The sequence below is a fragment of the Episyrphus balteatus genome, chromosome 4 (genome assembly GCF_945859705.1).
Source record: "Episyrphus balteatus chromosome 4, idEpiBalt1.1, whole genome shotgun sequence".
Lineage (NCBI taxonomy): Eukaryota > Metazoa > Arthropoda > Insecta > Diptera > Syrphidae > Episyrphus > Episyrphus balteatus.
In genome coordinates, this window is record NC_079137.1 from 32,669,347 (window position 1) to 32,681,627 (window position 12,281).

Genomic DNA, 12,281 nt, shown 5'->3' on the forward strand with positions numbered 1-12,281 from the left:
TTATATTAATTTTTTTCGTATTAGGGTGGCTCTAAAAAATGTTATCTTCTACAGTTGCTTGAAGAATTCCAAAAAAATCAACGTGGATATTGTTTTGACCAAATTATCGAAGAAAAACAAATTTCCATTAGGGTGGTTCAAATTTTTTTTTTTAATTAATTACAAAAAAAATTATTTTTCACTGCAGAGAAAGTTTGTAAAACATGGTTTATGAAATAAAATGTAAAATTGGATACGTATTTTCGAATTAGGGGGCTCAGAAAAATGGTATATTTAACATTTGCGCTTGGAATTCAACCAAATTCAATTTAATTAATTTGGCATGAATTTAATAAAAACGCACTTAGAAAACTTTCTGTGCACTAAAAATCATTTTTTTTTTTCAAACGCATAAAAAACTTTCTTGGACACCCTAATTAAAAATATTTTTTCCATAGATAATTTGTTTTAAATGTGAACTACTCGGTGTTTTTATTATTTTTTTTAGAAGAAAGTATTTTTTTTTAGGCACCCTAATGTAACACGGTTTACAAATTTTTCGTGTTATTAATCAAATATAAATCAATATTTTCGGGAACTGAAAAAGAAATATTTTTTTGCTTAAACAAAACTCATTCTGTGGTAATTTTATTATATTTTTTTTTTCTTACGTTTATGAACACTCAGTGACTGCTGAAAATTGTACCAACGAAGGCCTGCGAACATTCTACAGAATTGGTGTGTTCATTAATGCAGCAAAGCAGAAAGACGATTGGACTGACGCAGATTTCCGACGTTTATGAAAACACCCAAACATGACATTTTTGCGGTTTTTATTAAACAGTCTATTTTTATCCTTTAAGCATTTATATGTAGATATTGAACATGTAACGGAAAAAAGAAAATACTTTGTCTTTCAACATAATGGTCACAAAAATTGAATACGGCTAAAATTGGATAAAATATGGACTTTCAAAATCTACTCAGCCATTTTTCTTTAACCTTTCAGAACCTTTCAGCATACAAAAACTTAAATAATATTGAAAAATTACCTAATAAAAAAGTCGGATTTCTTAGAAAATAAATTTTATCTCGATTATTTATGGAATATTCTCAACAATTTTATACCATTTTGAAAAGAGAATTGAACACACCAACTTTAAGGGTAATTTGCCGAAACATCGTAGTGCATTTTTTTTACACTACGGTTCATTGAATTGGAGCCATGTAAAATTTTTTAGTACTTAGTTGGGCAAAAAAGTAATATTTGCTTTACCTAACACTGATGCAGCTGAGTTAAAAATTTTTATTGCATTTGGTAGCAGGGTTATTCAAGGTTCCGTAACAAAAGAAAAAAATGAGAAAAATTAAGACTTGTAGTCACGTCACATGAAAAACCGTCACAGGGTGACCATTTTTTCGACTTTTTTTCAAATGCCCATAACTCACAAAGTATATATACATATATCGACGTTAACTTTTGGGACGTCCTGTATAAGGTGAAATAATAAGCCTTCAGATGATATAAAATTTATTGTAGGTTGTCATATAAAAGATACGGATCCAAAGGTGATGAAATAAAAAAAGGTAGATTTGTTTTTTTTTTTTTGAGGTTTCATTTCTACCACGTGTGAATAGCACACATGATTTTTTTTTATTTAGTTTTAGGAAACTTTTTTAACAAATTTTTCTAAAACTACACTATTCTTAAGAAGTTATTTTTTGACACATAAAAACATTTCAAAAGTTTTGTTTTTAATTTTTACATTTTTATACTGGGTACCTACTTATATTTGTAAACAAAATTTCGTTGAAATCGGTTAAGTCATTTAGGAGAAAGTCATAAATCAAGAAAACGGTCCAAAAATATATTTTTTATATTAAATTTGGACCTTATTTGCTAAAGTACATGTATTTTTTATCAAAATTGGGGATTATTATAAGTTTCAGCAACCCGATTAAGGTTTCTAAAATGGAACAATACAATACCTACCGAAACTAGCAACTCTCAACTCTTAACCAAAAAAAGAATTTAATTTATCTTTTAAACTGGTAAACAGTGCATTAGAGAGATTCTACTGTTTATAATCTATTTATTGTCCATGTCTCTTTTTCCCATTTCCTTTGTTGAATTTCTGTATTATTGTATGCAATTCCCAAGTTCTAAATTGAAATGACGGTACCAACAGCAAAAAAAAATCCATTACTATCTCGGCAATCTAGGACAAAAATCTAAACCAAATACGAGCAAAAAAAATCGCTTTGTTGCACTTTGCTCTTTCCCGCACATTTTATATTTATTACTACTTCTTTCTCTTCATTTTTTTTCTCTATTTCACTTTTATTGCTGTTGTGTGCTTTTTTTAATTTGTGATGCAAAAATCCTATGATTATTATGTGGGAAAATGAAAACGCGTTTGTTTTTTCTTTTTTTTTTTGCTACTACAGCTTCTGAAAGTTTTGGTTCTAAACCTCTACAACTCAACAAACGACCTGTGTGTTAAGCTCGCGCGCTACTCTCCGGCTACGGAAACTCCGGATGTGAAATGGAAAGTGCACTTTACTCTTTTGTAGTGTGCAAATTTTTTTTTCTGCTGTTCCCATTTTTTGTATAGAATCCTTTGAAGGAGAAAAAATGCAAATTCTGTTTTGAGAAGATACCAGTAACGCAATTTTCATATAAAACGATATACGAACTTTTTGAAGTTAGCTGCGAGGAACAACAAAAACAACGAAAAAAAAACTGAAATGGAATAGAGTGAAAAGGAAGGATATGGAGGCATTACTCCTATATACAAATAGGTTGATAGGATCGTGTGTCGTTTTTTTTTTTAAGCAAGTAATAGGCATCAGGATTCAGGAACAACCGATGACGATGACGTTGATTGGATGTAAACCTGACATTATTGTTTTTTGTATTTTCTTTTTTTTGTTCGTTTACATTTTTCTTTCTCGGAAGCAACAGCACACAGTAAGGAGGAAACCTCACTCACACAGGATGTTGGTGTTAAGTTAAAATTCATCGTTGACAAGGATATTGAATGGAATATTTTTGCCTCACAAAAGGTGCAGTTTTTCTCATTGGGAGATTGTGCTTCAGAGTCATTAAAAGCGGATGAACGGATGAGGTTGGGCTGATGCCATTAAAGTTTCAATAGGTCAGGATGTTTTATTTTTTGTTTTGGTTTTTTTTATGTGTTAATGGAGAAAAAAAAAGTAGGTTAGAGGAAATTTTCAATATGAGATCGATTGTGTTACAAGAGTAATTGTTTTGTTTGAGGAAGTGAAATGTTTTTCGTTCAGTCTAATGGTCAACTCAATGAGAAAGTGTGAATACGGACTGTGATAGGGGTTTAACACTTTTGTTCTTGCAAAATCTATAATTGTGCAATAGCAGTATTAATGAAAAAAGTTGATACATTATTCAAAAATACCGCAAAACCCTTCCTCTAAACGATTTTGTTTAAGATTATTACGTACATTTAGTACTTTTGGAACATTTTTTGATATAAAATTATATATTTGTAAGGCTTGGAAAAAACACTTCTGCAAATTGTACAATAGCAATGAATAGCCCAACCCATATCCAAACATAATTCCTCAAGTTGTTTAAAGCAGCTGAAGATAAACTGGTTGGTTGGTATTCATCAACCAATTTAAGATTTGCCGTATGAAGTGAATGTCTGCACTTTTTGTCAAAAATCTGAATTGACCAAAGACCAAAAAGTACTAAAGAAGTAAAACAAAATTTTAGACCTTTTTAATGCTATTTCTTGGATTTTTTGTTTAAGTTCTCACAATTTTTTACTTCTTCCCTATTTATGTTCATATAAAATTAATTTTTTTGGCCAACTATGTTTTTATGAAAATAAATAGGGAAAATGTAAAAAAAAATGTGCTAGCTTAAACAAAAAAATTAAAGATATAGAATAAGAAAAGGTCTAAAAGTGTGTTTTACTACCTTAGTACAGATTTTTGTTTTCAAGAGCATCCATAATTTTGACATCAATTAAGCTCAATTTCTAGCTTATATACCTACAGTTTTGAAAAAATAAAATTCTATAAACGCTTATTCTGTCCGCCATTTTGGAATCACCATTTTGAATAAATAAAAGCATTTCTCATTATCATTATACTTGAGTGTTCTGAATTGCATGACATTTCGTCAAGAAATGGCCGTGCAAATGATTTTTTACGCTATAAAGCATCAAAATTCACCACTCTGAGGCGAGGAGAATGATGAATAGTCAAAACCCACTTGCCCGACAGATTTTTAAATCTTCAGTGAGTTCATGACTCATCACTAATTTGGTCAATTGCATTTTAACTTCTTATTTGGTAAAAATAATAATTTACCAATAAGTCTATAGAAATGAAAAAATATCGTAAAAATCGTAGTTTTGCTATATTTCGACAAATTTTAAAACGCATGTGCAATCCTTAAGTCCTTACCAAATTTGAACAATTTTTTTATTTTTTTTTTTTTTTTTTCAACTTAATATTTTGCTAATATAAATAAGAGTTTTCCAAAGCTTTTTTTTTTGTAAAAATACCATTAAAAAAATCAAGATTTAGGTCCAAACTGGTGGCAGAACCGATTTTGCTTACTTATTTCTTTAACCTCACCATTCGCAACTTTTCGAAAAAAAAAACAATAGTTTTAGACCCACCCTAATGTCCATATCAGTTTAAATCGCCATTGGCAAAATATCAAAAGATCTTGCAAAAACACTATTAACGACATATCAAAATTGTTTTTTTCCGTCAAAGAAATCAGCTTTCAATACTTCGTAAAGTACGCTGAATTATTATACACATTAAAAGTCATGCCTTAAAGTAGGTACTTATTAAACAATTTTTATTGCTATGATCAAAGTCGACTGCCAAAAAGGCAGTTTAAAATACAAAGCTCCAATATGACTGCAAAAATAAAGTCAACACTTAAGATGTCTAGTTTAAGCATTCGCAACGACCGGCACCACTAACTTCACCTCGGCATTGGAACATTTACAAATCTGGAAGATTGTCGCCAATTTTTGAACTCAATCTGACGAATCCCACACACGGAAGTGATGATGAAGTGAAACCAAAAAGTTTTGGCGCTTTTCAACTACCTAACTTATTTAAACTCCAAAGGAGATCAAAAAGTGCTATTATAAAACAGAAATTTGATGAAACAATACTTTTATAAAGGATTTTTGTGTGCTGATTCCGAATCCGAAGTCAAAATTGGCCTAGCACGTCACTTATTTAGGATATTCCCGTTAGAAAATCTCGAAAACAGATTTTTTTGCTTTTTTCGAAGCAATATTTTGGCGTTATGTAAACTTTTTCAACTAAATTTGTCACGGTTTATAAAAGAACTTATTTTTTTCTTTCAAATTCAGTTTCAATCTCCACAATATCTCTTTTCTTATTCGAGGTATATCTATATTTAAGTTAGTTAAGTAGATTTGGCATAAATTACCATAGAGAAACTGATCATTAAAAATTCATGTTTCTTTCTCCCAAGAACAAAAGTATACTTTTCTAATAGATTTTAGTATGCTGATTTTGAATCCACATTCAAAAAATTTCGATCAGCTCCTGTTTTTGAGATAAATTAGTTATTATTTTAGATTTTATAACCAAAAACTTGATTGTTTGATTCTCTAACGCGTAAATCTCCAAACCCTGATGTGCTATAATCTTTTTGATTCGGATTCGAACTCAGCACATCAAAAACCATAAGAAAAGTATACTTTTGTTCCTAGGAGAGACAAATTTTAAGATTTAGAAGGCAGTGTATCAAATGGTTTATCACAGATAAGATATTTCTAAATAGAAAAATTTTACCTATATAAAATTACAAAACACGTATAAAATGTTTTAATGTATTTTATTATAGTTTTCTTTACATATTTGACTTTTTTATATAACGGGCGTTGAGATTTTACATTTTCCTAAATTAAGATGTTTTTGTTCTCTATTTTGTAGGATTTTCTAAAAACTGCACGATTTCAATATTTTTGCTGTTTTAGTCAATTAGTATCTTAAAATGTGTGTAAACTTTAATTAATAAATACAAATTTGGTGTCATATGATAGATCATGTTATGAAAAATAAGCCCTCCAAATTTGAGCTCATACGAATATTAGTTTTATTTTTGTACTAGGTCAACCGAATCTAAAAGGGTTATTTTCTACGAACTACTCATGTTTTTAAAAAATAATTGAAAAAAAAATTGGTAGATTTAAATTCAGGAAAGTCAAATCTTTCATAATTTCAAAAAATTATTTGAAGGAGAAAAAAAAAGATTAATTTAGCAGACCAGTGTTATTAGCTCAAAAAATTACAATTGATTTAATGCATTTGCTTATCGTTGTTTCGATAATAAATATGGAGATAATCAAGCATTGTAGCATTTTTTTTTTTTGTATAAAATATTTTTATAAAACAAAAAAAAGCATTTGAGAATACTACTCCTAAAGATATTTGTACACAAAGTTAAACGCTTTTCAAACGAGAGTTGAATTATGTAAAACTCCCAAAAAAAAAAACTGAGCAACCTTTTGGTTCAAAACAACAAAGGGTTCCTTACAACTTTATTCAGAAAAATAAACTAAATAAACACCTTTTATGTAGATATAAACTGAAAAAACCTCCATCCACCCAAAAAAAAAAAAGACTAACTAAAGCGCCTATTCTCCACAAACAAAGACAAAAAAATAACACCAAAATGAAGCCTGTTAACTACAATGCACTTTGTTCAAAAACACAAATTTTCCTTTCTATTCTCTCTTTCTGTATATTTTTTTACTCATCGCGCACTCACACAAAAGAAATAACATAGGATGCAAAGTGTTGGTTCAAAAAAAAAAAAAAAGATCACAAAGCTTTGAATGAAAATAAACAGGATATGCATAACGAACACAAAAGTAGTCATGTGGAAATCGGTTTGGTTTTTTCGTCATTATTTTCATGTGTTTTTGAGTTTGCCAGGTAGGTACCTACCCGGGAAATACTGGAAAATTTATCTCAATTTGACTACCTCAAAAATATATGTTAACATTCAAAACTAAAACGACACCGACACGGCATGGAGTGGAATGGCAACAAGGAGGAGGTAGTGGGTGAGAGTTGAAATTGCAATTGTATACCCCGACGATATAGCCACGTGACGGAAACATAGGTAGACGAGTATGAAATACGGTTTCTGTCCCAAATTAATACTATGCACCGGTGGTGGCGTTAGAGCAAACAACACATTCATATAGTGGGAGTCATCGTTGTTGCACCACAATCGCTTGACACATGGTTTAAGGCAGAATCGTTGAGTTCTCTAGAGGCACTTGGCCGATTTCTAAGCTAACGTTATTACACCGACAACTAAACTTTTGTCCACTGTGTTCTTGTTGTTGTTGCAATATAGGTTTAGATGGAGGCACAGTGCATACAGAGATGAGTTGAGTGTCATTTATAGTGATCTCAACGATGAAGAGGTGTTAATAAGTGTTTTTTTTGTGTTGTTTACAGCAATGAATGAATGGTAGTTTACAATAAGGTGAAAGAATTTAGTTGTTTGAAAGAAAAAAAAAAAAACACTCATACACCATAGTGAACGGATGTTCTACTTTTTTTTTTATAACGTAAATAAAATTAATAGAACTGTAAACTAAAAGCTTTGTACTTACATTATATTCAATTGGAGGAATTCTGAAATGAAAAAATAAACAAAAACATTAGTTTTATAAAGAATTTTGTTGAACGATATACAAAAAAAAAAATGCGTGGGTTAAATAGGTTAAAATGTTGAACTGACGTTTTGATAAGTTTATAAAATTTGCAAAATTGAAATTAAATTCTGAAAATAAGATTCTGTGAAATATGTTAATTTATTTTTAGTTAATAAATGAGTGTTTAGAGAAGAAATGACTAATTTAAAATAATAAATCGAAATTGATTATGAGAATATAAGAAAATGTTGGAGAAATAAATTTTTAAAACCGAAAATAAAAAAATAAAATGCACGACTGGGGTCGCACGTACTTGCTCTTGCAGTTCAAAGCACTTTTATGTTAGTTTACTTGTTGATTTTACGAGCTGCCTCTAAAATAAATTTTAAAGAAATTTTGTTGAGGTTGGGGAAGAGCCGACATTTAGACTAAATTTTTTTCATATAAAAAAGTTTTTTTTTGCATTTGACTTTTTTGAGAAAAAATAAAAATGCAATTTTATTGCCATTGCTTTAAATATTACGTATACAAAGTTTAATCAAAATCGTTAGAGCCGTTTTCGAGAAATTCACAATATCGTATTTTTTTGTATGGGAGGTATACGTTCTAAACGAGATATAAAAAAACAAAAAAGAACCAACTTTCAGAATTCCATAAAAATCATCTGTACCAAATTTGAAGAAAATCTATCCACGCGTTAAGGCTGTGGAAATGTGTACAGATGGACGTACAGACGCACAGACGCACGGACGGATTTGCGAGACCCACTTTTTTGGAATTCTCCATCATAGTAATGTTGGTTTTGATTAAAACCTCAAATTTTTTTTCGACACGAAACCAATACTTGCCCTATAGAGCAAGTAAAAATAAGTTTGGTTTCAGGATTCTGTTTTTTTTTTTTTAATTCTGTTTATAATCCAGTCAAATAGGGTAAAAGCGGGTGATATGGCGTAGCGGGGGAGATGGCGCACCTTAAATATCTTGAGCATTTATTGCTATAAAAATGTATGAAAAATATTTTCAGCTTTCTTTAAATACTTTAAATCGAAGTAGCCAGTATTCGTTTCTTTGTCTGTGATACAAAAAATTAAAAAAAATTTTGAAGCAAATAATGTGATGATTTTTTTCGAATTTTTTTTTCGCTCTTTTTTTTTGTTCCGATATTTTGTGAGTTGTTGGGATCTTAAATGCCCTTGATACACCAATACATACAAGAGAGTATAAGTTATGCATTGCGTGTGAAATCTGAGCTCTAGTTCTATCTGCTTTTTATGGGTGCTTACGAATATGAATTATGCGCAAAAAGGTGAGATGGCGCAGTTTTTTGCGGGTGAAATGGCGCATTCCGTACTAGAATTTTTTACTCGAGTATAGTGTTAGCATGTGCCATATCACCCTCAAACTATTTTTTTTAAGTAATTCAACCAAGTTCAAATTTTATAAAAAAGACGACTAGTTGCAATCTATTATGCCATGCATTGGTGCTTGACTCCTTCACATCGTTCAACCATTTGTGCAATGAATTTGGCAATAGAAACCTAAAACAAACTCATGCGCCATCTCACCCACCCTATAGGGGGAGATGGTTTTTTTTAAACTTTTTTTCTATATTAATTTAAAATTATAAATTTAATATAAAAAAATCTGTAAAACAAACAATACGTTGGATATTGAATATAGAACATTTTTGCATTGTTAGAAATATGAAATGTGGTTTACTTTGAAAAATATCCCAAAAACAAAAAAGGTATGCCATCTCACCCGCTTTTACCCTAAGTGTTTCACCTCGGAATGAATGCTAATAGAAATTTTTTTTGCTCAATACCATCGTTTTGGCATTCTATAACATACCTCAAAAGTCTAGAAAAATCTCATGTCCGCAAGTCGCGATTTTCAAGGTCAAAGCGTGAAATGGAGATTTTCAAAATTACCAATAATAGACAATGATATTATATACCTACACATATGATACATGACTTCGAGGTATTTTTTAATGATGATGCCAAAAAATCTAAATTCAAGACAATCTGACGTCTCTGAAAAAAGTTATACCAGTTTTATATCTGTCAACCCATATTATTATAACAGTTGCTAACTAACTACCGAAAAACCCTTAAAAGTTATGGTAGAGAAACCAAATTTTGCATGAAGGTTTTCATATCCATTATTATTAGGAATAAAAAAAATGCAATGAAAAAAACATTCATATCTATGAAAAATTGGTATTTTTGATAAAAGGGAAAATTTTGGGATATGCACTAAAAAACATCTTGGTACAATCTTGGAATGAGTGCTAATAGGCTAATTTTTTTGTTTCTATCTTTGTTTGGATATTCTATATCTTATGTCAAAAATCTAAAAAAAATCTCATATACTGTAGATAGGTAATTAAATAAACTATTATTGTATTAAGTTTCAATTCATTTCATATTCAAAATCCTAAGATAACGGTAAAAAGATCTTTTTTAAACACGTTATATCTTTCGATCTAGAGCACATAAATATTTAATAATATTACATTTCACTTGATATATCACACAAAACGGTACGTACAAGTTACACAATCTTAAATTGAAAAATTTGAAAAATACCTCAAAACACCTGTGGAGTGTAGGAAGAACTGTAATCTCAGTTTGAGTTTTTGACATGGTTGGCTTAAAAAAAATGTTTATGTTAAATTTAACGTTTTTTAAGCAAATTTACTAAGGCCAATTTATTCACTCCCCATAATATTTTTACAGTCCCCATTAAAAATAACAAATCTCTCAAATCACACACAAATTTTAAAATAGCCCGTTTTTAATGGAGACTTTAAACTTAATGGAGCACGGATAAATTAAGCATCAGAATAAATTTTTTTAAAGCGATTTGTAATCAACAAATCTTCAATTAAAAAAAAAATTTTTCTGGAGAAATATTTTTTTCATGAACTTGACGACATCCATCTAGGAAAAAATATTTTTCTACTTCTTTGTTTCGACTATAGACAATATTCGACTCATTATACCTACATTATGTGTCTTAGGTCCAACCTCCAGAAATATCTTTGGTTCGTAAATATGCTCTTCTGATTTCAGAACCGTAGAGAATTTACTTGCTAAATAGTTTACTAGAAAAGTCGATAAAGAAAATCTTTAGCCACCTAATATCCAAAAATTGGTTTGCCAATCAGTCTTGCAGTGGTTAAAAGAAAATGGAAAAGAACTAAAACCATTTAAAAGATTTTCGGCCATTGTCCAACAATACGGGAAGCAAACAAATTCAGCTTCATGACATTTCTTCTAAGTAAAACTTTTCGACTTTCGTCTAAAATCTAAAAAAAAAAAACATCAACAACAATTAATGCTGAGTTTGATTTTTGTTCTTAAAATTTTTCTTTTAATAATTGTTTACATTGTTCCAGTTGACAACGCAACAATGCACACGGATACATTATTTGTTAAGTAAATTTGGGTCGAAAGTTGAGACTTAAATTACTATATCGTACCTCCGAATCAACTTCAATAAAAATGGTTGCACGAGTGCTATAGAAGACTTTTTTTTATACAAAACAACAATTCTTTTCCTATCTCAATTACAAATCCAAACAAAAACCATTTAAAATTTAAAATGTAAATTTCTGTTTCTTTCCTCAAAGCTTGGTTGGCATCGTCATCGTAGTCGTCTTTCTATAGAGAGAGAGTCTGTGTGCCAGAGCCCTACTTAGTCATTTAAATCCTTTTTTATTCTTTCATCACGAAATGAAAAGCCCATCAGAGTCGTCGTCGTCGCGCCCTGCCGGAAGCTTATCGGGGACTACCGGGTCAACAAAAAAATTTCTTTTTCTTTTGTAATTTATTTCCCACAGACACATATAAAATCCTTTTTAACAAATCCTTCACTAGCAAGGATATACAAACATATTTCACTTAAAAACTTAAATACTAACGAAAAAAAAAAAGAGTAACAAAAAACCAAAAAAAAAAAATGAACCGCGACAGTAATTTAAGTTCCCATTTTAGTCCTCTCGGTCCCGTTACCGTTACCGACCGAGCCTTTACTTTATAAATTCACAGGAAACAATTATTATTATCCCTACTTCTATATTCTCAGGTCTCCTTTCCATCTCTTGCTGGCTCCACTAATTCCTTTCGACGTTTAATCCCGGACAATGGGAAAAATTTATTAAGTGTCATGCTGAGTTGACTATATCGCATCAAGGCTCTAGGCTCTAGGTTCTAATGTTCTAACGTTCTGTTTAGTTTTTAGATGTATTGTGTATTATAGTGTATACTCTGTGTGTAGTGGTGTATAAGTGTTAGTGTTGTTTCTGTTAATAGTCCTCCTTGGGCTTAAACTCGGCTATTGTCCTCATTATGTAGATATGTATCGTATACCATCAGAGATGTGTGCTGCTTCTGCTGCTTGCTAATCTGCAATGTATCCAGTTAAGAGATAGATACGCAACTTTAGACAAAGCAAAAGAGTTAGTTTCACAACATGCACCTTCCTTTATTTAAGTTAAAATACATCATTGTCTTTGTTGTTGTCATAGGAACAACCATTTTGTTTTTTTTTTTTTTGTTTTAGTTGTTTTAAGTTTTACAT

General features: G+C 30.3%; 1 protein-coding gene across 5 annotated transcripts in view; it reads right to left on the minus strand.

Annotated features, from left to right (window-relative positions):
* Nucleotides 1–12,281, minus strand: part of LOC129919635 (dystrobrevin beta) — a 177,863-nt gene that overhangs the window by 62,538 nt on the left and 103,044 nt on the right. For all 5 annotated transcript variants that reach the window (XM_056000584.1, XM_056000587.1, XM_056000588.1 and 2 more), the window contains exon 3: nt 7,653–7,674. The gene's annotated coding sequence lies outside the window, so the exon portion shown is untranslated. The remainder of the gene's footprint in view (nt 1–7,652; nt 7,675–12,281) is intronic.